Source organism: Heterocephalus glaber, unplaced genomic scaffold (assembly GCF_053883595.1).
Source record: "Heterocephalus glaber isolate CG9 unplaced genomic scaffold, H.glaber_assembly_v1.0 deba00001472, whole genome shotgun sequence".
Taxonomy (NCBI): Eukaryota; Metazoa; Chordata; class Mammalia; order Rodentia; family Bathyergidae; genus Heterocephalus; species Heterocephalus glaber.
Window position 1 is genome coordinate 65650364 of NW_028258315.1, and position 18686 is coordinate 65669049.

An 18686-nucleotide genomic window follows, 5' to 3' on the forward strand; every position below is an offset into this window, starting at 1 on the left:
TGGTACTATTGTGAATGGGATTGTTTTCTTAATTTTCTTTTTGTATTTATTGTTACTATATAGAAAAATAACAGAGTTTTGAGTGTTAACTTTACATCTTGCAGGTTTCCTAAATTCATTTATTAGTTTAACCACTTTTGTGTAGACTCCTTATAGTTTTATGCATGTGAGATTATGTCATCTATGAGCAGAGATAATTTTATTTCTTTTCCAATTTTTATGCTTTTTATTTACCTTTCTTACTTAATTGCTCTGGCTATGACTTGCAGTCCTATGGGGATAAGATTTTGTCAAATGTTTTTTCTTCATCATTGAGATGATCATCTGATTTTTGCCCTTTAGTGTATTAATATGATGTACTACATTTATTGAATTTTATGTCTTGGTCCATGTTTGGACCCTGGTGATAAGTTCTACTTGGTTCTAGTGTATAGTTCTTTTAATGGACTATTGAATTCGGGTTATTAGAGTTAGGCATTAATATTCATCAGGGATATTATTCTGCAGTTTTATTTTCTTGGCCTGTCTGTCTGGCTTTGGTTCTGGCATCATAAAATGAGTTTCAAAGTGTTCCCTCTCCATTTTTTGTAAGAGTTGAAGAAGGATTGACATTAACTCTTTTAAAAATCCCTTATTTTTTTTATTAATACATGTTTACAGTACATATTATTTACATTCTTTGTAGGGAATTGGTACATGTACATAATGCATCTAAATTCCTCTTTTTTATCCTTTTCCTTTTCCTCCCCCCTTTACCCATCTCTTTGATTTTTTTAAATTTTGTACATTCTTTGTGGAGGATTGATAGATATACATAATACATTGTAATCCCTTTTATCATCCTTTTTCACTCTCTTCCCCCTCCCCCCTCCTTGATACCCTTCCCATTTTAGAAAGCTATACTTCCCTACTTCCTATTATCTATCTTTTATTTTGCTCTTTACTTTTATTTTGAATTTTTCATATGGGAGAAACCATATGATATTTAAGCTTGGGTGCCTGATTTATTTCAGTTGATGCTATGGTCTCAAGGAACATCCATTTAACCAAGTAAGTCCTATGAATCACTCAATTTTATCTTTATTTATGGCAGAGTGGTACTCCTTTGTGTGTAAGTGTCATGTTTTCTTTATCCATTCTTTTGTTGATGAACATATATGTCACTTCCAACATTTAACTATTCTGAATTGTGCTGCTATATACACAAGTATGAATATATCTCTGTAATTTAATATGATCCCATTGTTGATTCTTGGTGTTATTTTCTGTGTAACCATGATTTTATTCAAAAAGTCTTTGCCTATGGGTAAAATTCTTTTAAAAATATTTGATAGAGATTTCCACTGAAACCAGCTGGTTCTGTGCTTTTCTTTGCAGAGTTCTTATTAAGGATTCAATTTACTTAATAGTTGTAGATCTTTTCAGACTTTCTATTTAGTCATAAGTGAGTTTTGGAAGATTGTATATTTCTAGGAATGTTTCCATTTTTTCTAGGTTATCTAATTTATTGGCATGTAATTGTTAATAGTAGTCTCTTATAATTCTTTTTATAACTGTACTAGTTGTACTGTTTCTTCTTTCATTTCTGATTTTAGTTATTTAAGTTTCTATTTTTCTTACTTAATCTAAGGACTTGTCAATTTTGTTGATCTTTAAAAAATTAAACTCTTAGTTTCTTGATTTCTGTATTTTTTCTATTCGTAATGGAAAATATGTGTTTTAATCATTATTATTTCTCTCTCTTTGCTAACTTTGGGTTTAGTTTCTTCTTCTTTTCCTAGTTCCTTGAGGTATAAAGTTGTTTACTCGAGGTTTTTAAAAAAAATTTATTGTAGCTATTTAGCACTACGAATTAGCACTGCTTTGGTTATATTTCATGCAGTCTTATCTGTTGTGTTTTTGTTTTATTGCCTCAAGATATTTTCTAATTTCCTCTGTAATTTCTTTTGATTCATTGGTTGTTCAGGACTGTATCGCTTAATTTCCACATACTTGCAAATTGTCTAGTTTTCCTACTGCTTTTGACTTCTAGTTTTATTTTATTGCAGTCAGAAAAGAGAGTTGGTTAAATTTGTTAAGGCTTGTTTTGTGTCTCAATACATGGCCTATCCTGGAGATTATTTTATATGTACTTGAGAAGAATGTGTATTCTGCTGCTATTAGCTGAGGTTTTCAATATGTGTCCACTAGGCTCAATTGGTCTGTAGTGTTTATTACATTTCTGTTTCCTTATTAATATTGGGCCTAGTTTTCTGTCCACTTTGAAAGTGGTAGGGTATTCAAATTTTCCACCATTATGGTCTCCAATGCTACATAATATTGTTGCTCAAGTTTTTACAGTTTTGGCTATTCAGAACTCTTTTGGTTGGATCTGTGCCCATTTCACAGATCCTCATCATTGTGAGTTCATCTGTTTGTTGAATATTGCCTTAATTTTTGGCACCACAATATGTCCAGCTTGTCTTATATATATTTCCTATCCTAATCTCCAAATCAGTCATTTTTCCAAGGAGCTCTGATTTCTTTTCTTGGCTAATAGCATTAGAAATGGTGATGGTTAATTTTATGTGTCAACTTGGCTGTGTTAAGAAATGCCTGGATAGCTGGAAAAACATTATTTATGGCTGCATTTGTGCAGATATTTCTGGAGCAGATTAGCATTTAAATCAGTAGTGTGAATAAACAAAATCTACTCTTCCCTGTATGTGTGGACATCATCCGATCTGTTGAGGGCCTGAGTAGACAAAAAGTAACTTTCTGTTTTTGCTAGGAAATCTGTTTTCTCCTGACCTGGGATATCAGAGCTCCTGCAGACTCTGGTGCTTACATAGGTGGTTTGCTTTGTTCTCATGCCTTTGGACTTGGACTGAATTATACCTCCAGGTTTCAAATGGCATATGCTATTTGAGACTTCTCAGCTTGTGCATTTTCATGAGCCAAATCCTATCCGAAATCCTTTTCTTCTCTCATTGTCTCTCTTCCCTTTAACACACACACTTACTATTGATTATATTTCTTGAGAGAACCTTAAACAGAAACTAGGATCACTGGGAGTGCTTATTGTCACTGAAGTATCATTGTGTCAAGGCCCTCTCAGGTAAGAATGAATATATATATATATCCATAAATATTTCTACATGCAACAACCTATCTATATATGAAGCTAAACATAAGTTTATATTGATGTCTCCAGCTCTAATCTATTACTAGATGGGTAAATTTCAGCTCCTCCTTTGCTTAGCTTTAAATTTCCATTCTAACAGTGGCTCCTACAATCTGCCATCCATTTACTTGTTCAATTTAATTGTACATATACTGTATAACAGTATCAGAATTACTGATTTGTTATCTTCACAGGAAACAACTTTTTCAACTAGAGTATAATACTTATGTATAGTTCCTCCACAGATACCTATGCCAACATCTTTTTCTCCAATGACTTTAGTGAAGTTGTTTATTATAGCTGAAAAACAGTTTAAGAAAACTATATTCTGCATCCCATTCTAGGGCTCTCTTGATTTTCTAAATGATTTCTCTCCCCAAACTTTCATACATTAAGGTTCACTTTTTTTTCTGTAAAGTTTAATGGGTTTGGACAAATGCATAGTCTCATATGCCAATCATTATAGTATCACACAGAATAGTTTCACCACCTTAAAAATCCCCAGTGTGTCACCTGTTGATTCATTTTCACAAAATGTTCATATTTGTGTGCATCTATTTATGGGCTCTCTTTTCCTTTCTATGGATCTATGTGTTTTTTTTCTCATCAAGATCATCCTGTCTTGACTACTGTAGCTTGTAATACCTTTTGAAATCTAGGAATGTGAATTCTTCAACTTTCTTCTCCAGGATTATATTGCTAACCTGTTTTGGTTTTCCAGATAAACTTTAGAATAAGTTGGTTGGTATCTGCAAAACAGTTTGTTGGAATTTTCATTGGGGTTGCATTCTACCTATGGATAAATTTGGTGAAAATTAACATTTTAACAACATTGAGTCTTTCAATGCATGAACACATATAACTTTCCAGTTATTTAGATCCTCTTTAATGCCTCTCTTTAGTGTTTCAAAAAACTTTTTGCATGTATTTAGTATGTATTTTGTTAGGGTTAGACCTAAGAATTTTATTTTGTTTGGTGCTAATGTAGCTAGCATTACTTATTTAATTTCAAATTCAGTGGATTCATTGTTGATATACAACATATATTTTGATTCTAGTCTATCCCATGCATTTTCCATTGAATTTTTCTGTCGGGAAAGCATCAGGAGTCATATGAGCTTATGTTCTTAGCTATGAAGATAATATTTGGTGTTTTCACTGCTATCAGGGAAAAGAAAAGACTGGGACTGTCTCCTTTGAGCTTTTGAAAGGCAGCTTTACTTTGGACCTTGAGTTCATCTTTACAGAGGATTTTTTGTTTTCATATTATCTTACCATCTGAACTTGTGGAGATATTTCTTTTTCTTCTTAATATTTGCAGTGATACAGAATTTTGGCACTACATGGAAGGTAGTAGCTGCCTCATTGTCTATGTCTGGATTCTCTTTTCAGGCCCCAATTTTGCACACAAAATCAAATCAGCTTGACTTTCTACTGGAAATGATACAGAGATTTGTGTTGGCTTATAACATTTAGCTTTATGTTTCTGTCTTCCAAAAAAACAGTGGAATGGGAGCTGTGTCAAATTTGCCAGAAACAGACCTCAAAACAAAGACTCATGTGCAAGTGATTTGTGAGGGAACCACTCCCAGGAGAAGCAGGAGAGGGAGTTGGAAAGCCAAACAAGGTGGGACTTCAGGGAAATCCTCATCTGGGCCAAATTCTGAACGGGAGCTCTGAAGTGTGAACCACACAGCAGTTTATTTAGCCTAGGCTTGTATCCTCCTGCACCTGCTAGTCACTGGCCATGGCCACCTTAGGAGGACAAAAACTCCCAGGAGCTTCTGGAAGCTCCAGTAGATCACAGGTAGTGCCCTGAAGAAACTGCAGTTGTAAACTATTAGGAATGAGAAATGTAGAGGCAGGGAGATTGGCATGCCTAATCAGAGAGAGGATCCCACTGACAGTAGATACTTCCTGAGTCTTATATAGTGAGAGTACATGGAGGGTAGGGGCAGCTTTAGCAGGTTGAACATTGATAGTTCTTTCCACTTTCATTTCTCTCTCCTTAAATGAAGTGTGCCCAAACCCTTTTGCTCCTTATACCTGATATAGAAACATTTACTATATTTAGCTTTGCAGTAGAGAGAGATCATCATTTTACCACTTTTTTATTTACATGGTCATAGGGCTGCTCTTTTCACCACTCACTGTGTCAAATCCTGTGTTAACCAGCTTTTTTGTCACTCTAACAAAATGCCCAAAGTAATTGATTTATAAAGAGAAAAGATATATTTTGGCTCATGGTTTAGGAGATTTCATTTCACGATCAAGTGGCCCCATTGTTTTGGGCCTCTGGAGAGGCAGCACATCATGGCAAGGGAACATGATGGAGCAAATCATTCATCTCACCATCCAGAAGGCAAAAGAGGAAAGGAAAGAAATGGGAGTCTCACAATCCTCTTTGTGTGTGTGTCCAGTGTTTTAGGCACTTCCCACTGGGCCCCACCTTTTAAGTGTTTCACCACCTCCCAGTGGCACCACCCTAAGCACCAAGTCTTTAATGTAACAACCAATGGGGGGCACTTTTCCAAGCATAGCAGAGTTCATGGCTGTAGCAGAAGAGCATATTTCTTGTTTCAAAAATATATAGCATGGGCCAGGGGTTTAGCTCTGTGGTGCTGCTGCCTGCCTCGCAAGCGCAAGGACCAGAGTTTGATCCCTGGTTCAACCCCCCCCCAAACAAACAAACAAACAAACAAACAAAAAATATATATCTCAAACTCTCTTTTTGCTGGAAGGTGCTGATTTAATTTTTAAATTATCTATGCAGTTTCATATCATTTTACTTTTAATTATCACATCCATCAGGGGATTAGGTAGTGAAGAGAGAGAAGCAGAGACTTGAACAGGCCTAAAATTGACATGAATCTGGTAAGTAAGGAACCTCTTATTATTATATGCTGAGCCCTTCTACATGGTGTTGCATGAATGTTACTTATTTAGGCAGCACAGGCTTCCTTAAAAGTCATAATTTGCAATGATGTCTTTGGTGATTTTGGATGATGAGAGCTAAGGTGCATTATCAATCAACCTGAGAAGCTAAAATTAGTAGATGAAGTCAGTGGACATGGGGCTCTTTTTTCTGTCTGGCATGAAAATAGATAGGTAGCAGGATGCTTAAACCCTCTCTTTCTTGTCCCCTACCTGCTCCTTCTTCCTGCATACAGGCAGAACATCGACAAAGGTGGCAGAACTGACCCATCCACTCCACTTTGGTTTTTTCCAACACAGTTCATGTCAGTGATATATTTATAGCTACTGCATCTATCATGTAACTGCTGTGTCCTCATCATTATGGAGGTGTCAGGTGTTCTGCAGTGGCCACAGTAAACAGAAAAATTGCATATGTATATTCTACTTGGCACGATTTTAGTGTGAAGAATAGCTGTTCTCTTAAATATTTGCCCAGAACATTATGGATCAGTTTAAGATTAAGAAATCAGTCCTCATGCCAAAACTCTGCCAGTAAGCAAGTCTCAAAAGGCAGTTTAGATGACTGTCCATTACAGCTATTCACCTATTATATTTCTGTATAAAGTTAGTGATGCCACACTATTAAAATCTGTATAAAATTGGTATATAATCCAACTAAATTTGTTTACATTTTCTACTACATTTACTTGTAATGAATGGTTGCAAGCTGATATATAGAAAAACAAAATTTATGTAGGACTGGGAGGTTTCCGGAGACATAGGACTTTCAGGGCTAAAATGAGGAAATTCCCAGGCAAGCCGGGATAAGTTGATAATGCTAAATCACACAACACATTGATTTGTAATAATAAAATCTAGGCACTGACCCTTAAGAGGCAGGCTTCTGAGTTCATTCTGATTCTACTTGCTGTGGGAAATTGAATGACTCAATTCTTTTCCTACTTGTCTTTGTTCAAACTACTATGAAACCTTTGTTTCATATGTATGTAATGGTTTCAAATCTACTTCCAACATATTCAGATATGAAAAGAAAAGTTAGTCTATTAATTTCACTGATTCCAGGTCTGGAACCTTCTCCCTTGCTAAGGCCCATGAAATGCCTGGATCTTTCAGGGATAACTGGGTGGGTTTTTCTCTTTTGTTGGGCATAGACTTTCCTCTACCATGCTCTCCTTTTGGCAGAGACAGCATTTGTCTTGTTTATTCTCAGGCCATCATAAGTGCAGTATACATAGGAACTTTGGCTTACTGTTAAGGGGATAATAATAAAAAAATCTGGAAAAGTTTGACTCATATTCATTCAATGTACCATAGCAAATTTTTGCTTTTCACTTGGGCAGAATTCAAATGTAAGTATAATGTGGTTCAGTGATAGAGATTTCTGCTAATATCTTATGACTACATAGCTTTAGTAGAAGGGAATTAAAATCAAGGAAGATTAGGATAAAACTTTTGGAAGAGTCTTTAACTTCACTTGTAAATACCATTTTCTCACATTGGAGAGAAACCGCAGGCCAAGCTGTGGTTGCCTGCCTTGTGACCCAGCAGCCTGTCTGTTGTTATAATGTGCCTGGACCTGGGAAGCTGGCAGAGGGCTCCTCCTTTGCACTGCCATTGTAAAAGCGTCTTGACGATAGCAACATATTTGTTTTATTGGCATAGAACCTTCATCTCTCCTCCTTTCTAAGCAAATAACATACAAGTGGTTTTAAATTCTCCTCAGGTGGAATGAATATGTAATGTTTCATGCTTCCTAGAGAATAATTTCACAATTCCATTGCTTTCTTTTTGGTGCCGGGGATCAAACTTGGGACCTTGCACTTGTGAGGCAGGCAGTGGAACCACTGAGCTAAATCCCCAGTCCCAATGCCATTACATTTTAAAGAAGATTTTTATAGTTAGTTTATAGTTAGTTTTATAGAAGAAGATTTTTTATAGTGACTGTTAAAGGTGCTTTTCAGGTATTCCTTTTCTCCCTGCCATTCACTGCTAAACTGTAGTTTACATTTGGTATCTTATTTCTCTAGCTCTTACATATTCAACTTTCTCTTTTAGTAATAAGCACCTTTCAGAGGAGATGGTGTATGATTTTTGGACATATGCTGGGCAAGATGAATACTCCTAAAGACCTCTATTTTTTTAAATGCAAATTTGATGCAGAAAAACATTTCCTTTGTTCTATTTGGCTCCAGAAGCATTTACTACTACTTTTCAATTTTCATTTTTTTCTCAGTACTTATTTACAGTACATAATATTGCATTCCTCATGGGAAGTTGGTACATGTGCATAACACATCTCAATTATTTTTTCGCTCCTCCCATCCCTTGGTCCCCTTCTCATTTGCAAAAGATAAGTAGTAGCAGTGACCTTCAAAAGTAGTAGTAGAAGGTCACTACTACTACTTTTGAAGCTTTTATTCACTCTATAAAGTTCAGTATTAATAACTATAAGAATCAGAGGGAACAATCACTAACTACATGTACTATTTGAAAGTAACCATGTTTTCACAATAAATAACCTCTTCAACAAGAAAACCATTGCCTCTTCCATGGTCAAAAATCCATGTCCAATCATTTAATTACCAGGAAAAACTAAATTTCTTGGATTTGTTTTCTTGATCTTGTGCACATGTGTGTGTTTGTGTATGAATATAATTATTTTGAATCCATGAATTTTGTATTAGTTTTTTGTACTGTGTAACAAGTTGCCAGAAATTTAGAAGCTTAAAATGATATCATTTACTAGCTGACTCTTCTCTAGGTCAGAAGGCCAGTGAGGCATGTTTGGGTTCTCTGCTTATATTCTCAAATGCACATTTTTTGTCTGGATGTTTTGGAGAAGAATCAGTTTCCAAGGTTATTCTGGGTTTTAGTAGAATCCAGTTTCTTATTGTTGTAAGACTGAGGTCTTGTTTTCGTGAAGGATGTCAGTTAGGGTCACTGTCAGCTTTTAGAGGTTGCTTCTAGATCCTTTGCACTTGGGCTTCTCTATTTTCAAAACCATCAGTGGCAGCCCATGTTTCATTTATGTTTAAATCTCTGACTTTTTATCCCATTCTTCTGTCAGGCTTGTGTTGTAAGCAGAACCTGTGTATTAATCTATTTTTTGTTGCTCTAACAAAATTCTTGAATCCACCTACTTTATAAGAATAGAGATTTATTCAGCTCACAGTTTTGAAGGATGAAGGTCCAACAATTGGAACCTCTATTTGTTCAGCTTCTAGTGAAGTCCTTATGGTAAATGACATCATAATGTTGGGAACTCATACAGAAGAAATCATGTGGTGAGCCAGGAAGCCAGAGCAATTCATAGGTCAAGTTCACTCTTTTTATAACAATCCATTCTCATGGGAACTAATTTTATGAGACTGGCTTTAATCCCTTCAGAAGGCAGGACACCCAACTTCCACTAGGACCCACCTCTCAAAGATTTTGCCACTCTTAACAATTCTATGTTGGGTACCAGTCTTACAGCACATGAACTCTTGGGGGACAAACCATACTCAAATTAAGACAACCTAAATGCAAGTCTACTTGCAATGTCATTAACATTTGATAGTCAGGACAACAAAATCCAATAGAGGAAGATTTTTCTTTAGTCCATCAATAATATACAAGGCCTCCAGAAGAATGGTAAGCAGGGTTAATTATTTCAGATTTGAATCCCCACCCAGAATCCTCTTTGAATAGAGAAGGAGGAAAGGAATTGGGCTTCAGCTTTCCCTCCTCCAGGGTTCCTCTTAACTAGCTTTTTTTCTTTCAGCCCCTGTAGGAAATATTTTCCTTAAGACTTCTACTCTTTCTTGCACACACCTTCAGGTCTCTCAATTTTTAAATATTCTGCTTTTTCATCCCCCTTGCTTGCTTTTAGTCAGTCCATTTAATTTGCCATTTTTTCTTTTAACTGGATGAATCACTGGAAGGGAAAAGATCCATGAAGATAAGAGAGGGAATGAAAGTTGTTGGTTTCTATAAGATAATCAGTTTTGTATTGCCAATAAAGGCTGCACAAAATTTCTGTACACCATTTTTATGTGTACAGAAGAAACAGTGCCATTGTTTCTTTTCAGTGTTATCTGAGTTTTCCTTTCTATTAAACTAGTAGACACATGTCCAGCCTGGTTGGGCTTATGAAGTTTGTTTGGGCTTATGTTAGAAATAATTGATAAGTTTCCTCACTCACAAACTGCTTTAATGACTGGAAAAACACCAGCCCTCTTCCTCATATTCACAGTTTAAATCCTTCTTGGATTTGAGAATACCATTTTATTCACAAACAGGCTCTCATTACAAAATTTAAGTCACAATTGACATGCACTATTGGTCAACATAAATGAATCCAGGATGTTCAACTTGTATCTTTTTAACTCATTCTTTGCAGAAATAAAACAAATAGACTATTGTTGCATTTCAAATAGAGATGTGTGTCATAGGGTCTTTTATCAGTGTATTTACTGGAAGTGAAAAATGAAGTCAGAATCTTGGGACAGAAAGGAACTTTGACTTGGTGATTGCTTTGGTCTGAGGACTGGCATTATTATTAGGGTATATGAAAATTATTTAAAACAGTTTATCTGCTATTTCAACTTTGACTATAAAGTAAAAGCATTTCTATCACCAAATATTGCTTAATATACTTATGTTAAAATTAGAAATATTAGGCCGCCATCCCACGTGCCTAGGGCAGAGAAGGTGAGCCGGTCCCTGCACCCGGAAGGAAGCTCCCCCGCTGCCATCCCACACTCTTAGGGCAGAGACGGTGAGCCAGTCCCAGCACCCAGAAGGAAGCTCCCCCGCCACCATCCCATGCTCCCAGGGCAGAGAAGCTGAGCCACATGGGTACCAGAAGCACCTCCCCCCCAGGCTCCCTGTGGAAATGAGAAGACACTGAAACAAGCCTCAAAAACAGACTTCTGGATCACCTACAGCAACCCCAAAGGGAAATGAGATGGAACAATCTGATATTCAACCACCTGGACTCTCTGAACTGGCAACAAAAGAGAATCTGGGAAAAATGAAATCAGAAATAATTACTAAGATAACAGCAAAGATTGTGCTCATGGTGCAAGACATGATTAATAAACCTAGAGAGGACACAGATAAAAAAATAGAGGATCTGAGGAACATGATGGAATCCCAACATAGGAAACAAATGGAATCCATAAAACAGATACAAACAGATTTCCAAGAGATTAAAAACTCCATCAAAAGTCTGCTCAGCAGACTGAACCAATGTGAGGATAGAATTTCACATATAGAAGAAAAGATTGCAATTAGTGAGGAGGAAAAGAAAAATTGCTTTAAAATTGTAAGGGAACATGAGAAATCAATCCAGCAGGTGCTAGACAATGCAAAGAAGAATAACATAAGACTGATTGGAGTCAATGAAGAAAGAGGAGAGAGTGCAGATGACATAACAAAAACTCTTCACAGAAGTGATGGCAGAAAACTTCCCAAGGAGGGGGAAAGAACTTGACATACAGATAAGTGAGGCATATAGGACTCCAGCTAGCCTTAATCAAAAAAAATCTACACATAGGCATATACTAGTTAGGATTCCAGAAATCCAACAGAAAAACAAAATTCTGCAAGCAGTGAGAGAAAAGAAACAAATCACATACAAAGGAAAGCCCATCAGAATCACAGCAGACTTCTCAATGCAAACCCTCAAGGCAAGAAGAGCTTGGAGTGATGTATTTCAAGCCCTAAAAGAAAACAGCCTCCAACCCAGATTGATGTACCCTGCAAAACTATCTTTCAAAATTGATGGAGAAATAAGATACTTTCATGATAAAGAGCACCTCGGGAACTTCATGAATACCAAATCAGCACTCCAAAAAATTTTAGACAATACCCTAGGAAAAGACAATGAGGATCACAACCCCAGGAAACCCAGCAGAATGAATTGATTGGGCGTGACAAATTAAACACAAAGGGGGAGAATCCAACAAAAAGAAAAAGTCATGACAAGGCTTTTAAAACTTTTAACTTCATCTCCCTAATGAGTGTATAATTCAATCTTATTATTGTACTGATGAGTATTTTTCTGATTCTAGAGTTGCACACCTTTCCTTGTGCTATACTGGCTATTTATCATCTTCTTATGTCTACTTTTTAATTGGGCTATTAATGAGCTGTAAGAGTTCTTTATATATTCTGGTCATAGGTTATATGCATTGTAAATATGGTCTGTTTAAGGACTACTTTTCATTTTAATGTTGTCATTTAAAGTTCTAAATTTTGATGGAATCTCATTTATCAATTTTTTTCTTTTATACATCATGTTTTTTGTATCCTAGGTAGTTCTTGCCTACCCTGAATTCATAAACATTTTCCTTTATAATTTCTTCTTAAAGTTTTATACTTTTAGGCTTTCATATTTAGGCTCATAGATCCCTTCAAGTTATTTTCATGTATGGAAATAAAAAGGTGAGGTTAAGTTTTTATATACGGATATCAGGTGTTCTAGTGCCATTTGCTAAAAACACTATCTCTTCCTTGGCTCTTGAATTGAGTTTATATCCTATAAAATGCTAATGTTAAATAAACTTTCAAAACTCAGTGGACCATATATGTGTGGCTCTATTTCTAGATTCTCTGTTTTATTCAGATGATCTATATGTCTTTCCTTATACCAATACTGCCTTGATTACTGTAGCTTTAGAAGAAGTCTTAAAATTAGGTACTAAACGTCTTCCAACACTGTTTTTTATCTTTTTTTTTTAAACTTTTCTAGGTCCTTTGTACTCCTACATAACTTTTAAATTTCAATATCCAATTCTTCATTTATAGCATATATACACAGACCTGAATTTTTATATATACCTTGTGTTTACTAATCCTGCTAAATTCAAATACAAGTTCTAGGGGCTCCTAGAGATTTCTTAGTATTTTCTCTGTAGATGATCATTTCATCTACATATAAAGATTTTACTTCTACCTTGCCAATCCTGTCCTAAATGTGTCATTTTATTGCCAAACTATTTTGATTGGGCCTAGGATTCAAAGTTTAATGGACAGATAAAGAGTAAGCATATCTGCCCTTGTTCCCCACCTTAAGGAGAAAGCATTGTATCTTCTCCATTCATATAAGGCATTCTTGCTGGAAGTATGGAGTACATGTCTTTAATCTGTTGAGAAGGTTCTGTACTACTTCTAGTCTCCTGATAGCTTTTACCATGAACAGCTGAAGAATTTAGTCCAATACTTTTTCTCCAACTAGTGACAGGATCATATGGCTTTTTCCTTTCCTCTGTTAAAATGATGACTTTTGGGGGTGGATCTTCCAATGCTGAACCAACATTGCCATCCCTAAAACAAAATCACTTTCCACATCCTGCCAGATCTGACTTCTAATAGTTTGTTTTGTTAAACAAATTTCTATCTATGTTCATACTTTTTTCTTCTATTATCTTTATCCAGTTTTAGGATTAGCACAATGTTGAGTTCCTAAAATGAGGGGAGAAGTGTTCCTTCTTTTTTCTGCTTTAATTGTTTGATATAATTCATCAGATAAAATGTATATGAGCCTGCTGTTGTCATATAGGTAGGTTCTCAAGCTAGGAATATACTTTCTTTAATTGGTGCTATTCAAATTTTATATTTCCTCCAGAGTTAGTTTCATTAATTTGTCTTCCAAGGTACTTCTTAGAAGTTGTCAAATTTATTTCAAAACAGATTTTTGTAATATGCTTTCTACATCCTTTTAAATTCTGTAAAACCTGTGGTAATGTCTCCTAGATCTTGATATTGTAATTTAAAAAATGTATAATTGATATTGTGTAATAGGAAGTAAAGGTCTATAGGACTAGGGGAAGTGGGAGGGGTAGTGGAAAGGAAAAAAGGGAAAAGAAAAATATGAGAAAAGGAAAAAAATGGAAACAAAGTCTTTGCAAATAGGGAAGGGGGGGTGAAAGGAGGGCAGGGGAATAGGGAAAAAAATAAGAACCAAGATACTCATGTAATGGTACAAGATCCCAATGATGAATGTAACTGTATTTTATACCTAAATTGTACCAATAAACTTGATGGGACAAAAACCACAAAAAAACCTAAAGACTAAACAGACTAAATGATAATGATCAACAGGCATCCTACCAAACATTTCCATATGTTATCCTATTAATCCTCTCAGTCTAAGAAGGAACTAATTTTCTCTTTTAACCAATAAGCATATGGAAATAGCACAATGAAATTATTAGTCTGAAGTCATAAAATTAGTGACAGAGTTAGATGTGACTACAAGTCCTAGGCTCTTAATATTAAATGTTTCTTTGCCATAAGTTTACTAACATTGTGTCACAGGTTTAAATCAACATCTCTAAGAAATATGAAGAAAAAAATTAGAAATATTATATTTTCCCATTGCTCTCTTAGTAAATTGTGCTATAGAAGATGTTCATCTTATCATGTCTTAGCCTTTTGGATAAGATCAAGTGTAACAAGGTGTTCATACAAAAATTAAATTATATAATCAGATATAGTTAATAGTCTCTTGGTAAACTGTTTTACATGTATTTTTAGAAATGGGAAATAGTAAATAAAAAAGAATGACCATGCAATAAAATATTTCACAAGGTATATACTTTTCAATTCTTTGCTTTCAGCAAAATTGAAAGAAAAATCAACTTGACAGCATCTAGATCATTAAAATTTGTAATGGTGAATCACTAAATTTTGATATAAAACAAAGGAGTTCAAAGAATTGAGTTATGTTGCTCTAAAAATCTTTTCATTTCTACTTATTTATGTAAACAAAGTTTCTCAATGCTTTTGTCTATGAAAATGAAAATTAATTAGGATATGAAAATTATTTGTTTCATTTTCTGTTCATTGTCATCCACAGATACATGATCTAATTTTTAAAATTCCATATTGGGATGTATTTTTAATAAAACTTTTTTATGTTTAGTAATTATTTTTCAAAACTTTTAATATATTGTTGTTTTGTTATTTATATTGCAAAAATTATAATGGTAATGGTAATAATTATAATGGTAATGGTAAAATCCTCTGTTTAGATCCAAAAGGTTCCCTAAGAATCTTATGTATTCAGAGGTGGGATTTTTAGAAGGTGATGGGGTCATGAGGGTACTAATTTCATCAGGGGATGAATACATGGATGAAATCATAATTTTATGGCATTCTAGGGAGGAGATGGAACAGGAGGTGGGGCTTAGTTGAAGGGAGTGGATCCTAGAGGATGTGACCTTGGAGACTATATCTGGTCCTGGCCTCTTCTTCTGTAGCGCTTTTTCTCTCTCTGCTCCTGGAGGTGAGCAGCTTTCCTCAACTTGCCCTTCTGTCTTGACACAGGCCTACAGCAATGGAACTGGATGAGCACAGACTGAAACCTCTGAGGCTGGGTAACAAAATAAACCTTTTCTCCTTTTAACCTGTGTATGCCAGATAATTTTTTACACACAGTGACAGAAAGCTGAGTAACAGTAATTCAATCAGAAGGAAAAATTTAAACCTTAAATGATCAGTTGGATTTATGTTCCCAATGCTCTGTTTATTACTTTTGTAGTAAGGTAATGTAGTAATGCTACTTCCCCAATGTTGTACTTTCACTGACCAATGGAATCCCAGAAAATGTGAGGCAAAGCAGAGGCTTTAGATAGGCTTGTGTGATTTTACTTTATCATTTGATCTTATTTATCCTGAAAAGAAAATATCCAGGGTGGTTCTTGTCCAAAGAAGAAGAAAAAGGGAACAGATATCAACCAAGCCAAGATCTCCAGCCAAGTCTAGCTGGATTTCTGCCTGAGAAGACCAACTACACTGACCCAGAGACTTCCGAGTAAGGAAGATAAATGTATGTTATCTTACCACTAAGATCCTAGGGTTATTTTTGTAGCAAAACCTGTCTAATAAATTTAAAGATGTGTGTCAAATGAAAAAAATTAATTAAATTTCTATTTATATACATGCTTTTATTGTGGAGAATATTATTAGAGTAATTAATAAAAGGGTTTCATAAATAACAAAATTATATTTGGATAAAATTCTGTGGAGAAAATGGGATGAAAATATAAGTTTGAGAAAAAGAAGACATCAAAAATAAGAATAGCTTGTTCATGTGGTTTTAAAAAAAATATGATTATGGTTGAGCATCAATCAAAGTACTATGACAATTTTCATTAGAAATATTTAAGTGATTAATATATAAAATTTGGTTTAAATATATCAATACTTGTTATATGTTGAATATTACATCTTTTGCAGTTATTTAAGAAGAAAAATATGCAATTAAGTATATCATTTTTCAAGTTTCTTTTAGGATGTATGTGAATAAGAACTTTGAAAACTATAATACTATATATTGATACAGTGGGAAAAGTGGGACCTTTTATGCAAAGACCTTTAAAGACCCTAAAGTCTGAAGCCCAAGTTTTGTTCTACATGTGGAGGTATCAGATCTACTTTCTGGGCTTGTCACATGATTTCCTTCTAGCCTGAAGTTTCATTGTTAAAAAAGAAGTATAAAGAAAACTAATTATCTATATCTGACTATTTCCATTTCTTTCAGCAACACAAAAGAAATGTTGTTATGGTATTTGCCCAAAATATAGAGGAATGACTTAATTTACCTAGGAAGCAACCATTTTAGAATATTTCTTAACTGAAAACTATGTTTACTTTTATTATTTCCCCACTCCTGATATTACATAAGATTGTGGCCATTTAGAAAAATCCCTAAAACTTGGAGTCTTGGAGTAGGGTATGTGAACCCCTGAGGCTTCTGGTAGGGTGAAAGCCACAGTATACTCGTGCTGAGGATAAGCATGATTCCTTTTGCTCAGATTCCCCATTTCATTTGATTCAAAGTTTCTTAAATACTAAGTTAAGTTTGGGGATATTGTGGAATTGAATTCAAGATGTATAATAAAAATTTAAGGATATCACACATGACTAGGATATTTCCAAATTATGGTAGGATTCAGCAGCCATGTCTGCAGGGCTCCTGCAGTTTACCATTGTCTATTATTGGTAGATCTTCAGTAAAAATGGTTGAAAAACCTGCTCTAAGGATTTCATCTGCTTCAGGTGATCTTTAGTGACCTGAGGAGAGAAAGGATTGCAGGCAACATCAAAGACCACATCTCATATCGTAGACATGTGGTCTTTGAAGCCACTGGCTTTTCTGAAGCCACCCTGGAAATGGTGTCTGAGAGGAGTTTTTCAGAAGTTTTGGAGGGTTTTCTTCTTGGCTGACATTTAAACAGGAACTTGGGTTACAAGAAGGTCGACATCTCATTAATAACGATGACAGATTGTGGGGCCTCTAGGACTGCCTCATGCCAAATGTGAAACAACCAATATGTTTATGAAATCATTTAATCCATAATCACAGCATGTAATGAAAGGGACCAGCAGCTTAGCACTGGCATAGGCATTTACAAGGCGGTTACTATGATATATTTCTGTGAGTTACAGATTCAGAAAGCTGTAATTTATAAGCAATGAAAAAAAATATCCATCTGGGCAGCTCGTGAAGCTTGTTGAGGCAAGGAGGAGATTCTTTAATCAACCTGAATATTTTTATAAATTACACCATTTCAGTTACTTTGCTGTTTTTACAATGTCACATTCCTCTGGCCCTTAACATTTTCTCAGAAAGTTTGAAAGCAAATGGGTTACACTTTCCAGTTTTGCTGATTACAAATTTGTTATTTTTCAAGGAGTCAATAGATGTGATACAATTATTTTTTGTTGTGATTCAGGGGCAACAGAGCTGTGGCTTCGAGTGCACTGCTTGTATTGACCTTGAAGAATTACTTGAGTCACCTTTCATCAGATAAACGGAGAGCTATAATTTGTCTCTTAACAAGACTGCCAATAGAGCATCTGTGAGATTTCTACAGACTCCAAGGTTTCCCATCATTTTTTGTCGTGGCAGGCAACCCTTCTCTGAACTCTGGCTACAGTGATCTCTGTTTTAGTAGGTCATCAACTGTGCTCGTAGCCTTTTTATTCTACCTTTATGACCATCTCAGAAAGGCCCCATGTGTTGCTTTCACAATCACATATCTGTGTTACATTTGGGTCTGCAGGTCAAATTTAATATATGTTCAATAAATCCATGCTTGCTATGAACTTTGCTGTTTTCATTCGGAAGATGATGATAATATTAATTTTTATGAGGGTCGTGAGGATTGAATGGCCTGCAATCATGAAGCACTAGCACACTGGTGCTTAGTGTCACTTTGAGTGCCCTCTACCCACCCTGTACATATCCAGTAGGTTCTCTCAGGACAGAAACAAAAGTACCAGGCTATCACTTTATGCTCCCTTGGTATTTATGGGTGGGAGGCAATTCTCAAAGTTAATCAAACTGAGGGTGTGAGAGTATAGGTTGAGCATGAAGAACCAGACAAGTATCAGCTGCATATTATTCTTGCAGAGGTTACATATACATTTTCTTTTGATATTCTATGTTCTCTAAAATCCAAATTTTGAGGAAGAAAGGTGTAATTTTTTTGTGTTCAATTTCAGCTACAAGTCTTTCTGGAGGATAAAAGTTTAGAAATAGATTTGCTATCCAAAAAGCATGCACATTGCTGGACATGGTGGCTCATGCCTA

At 35.3% G+C, this 18686-nt stretch overlaps 1 long non-coding RNA gene across 1 annotated transcript; it reads left to right on the forward strand.

Moving 5' to 3' along the window:
* Positions 1–2982: 2982 nt before the first annotated feature.
* LOC110344512 (uncharacterized) lies at positions 2983–18440 on the forward strand. Its single transcript, XR_015439256.1, has 4 exons — positions 2983–3097; positions 15416–15465; positions 15771–15917; positions 17827–18440. It is a non-coding gene; the product is annotated as an uncharacterized LOC110344512 (long non-coding RNA).
* Positions 18441–18686: the final 246 nt, after the last annotated feature.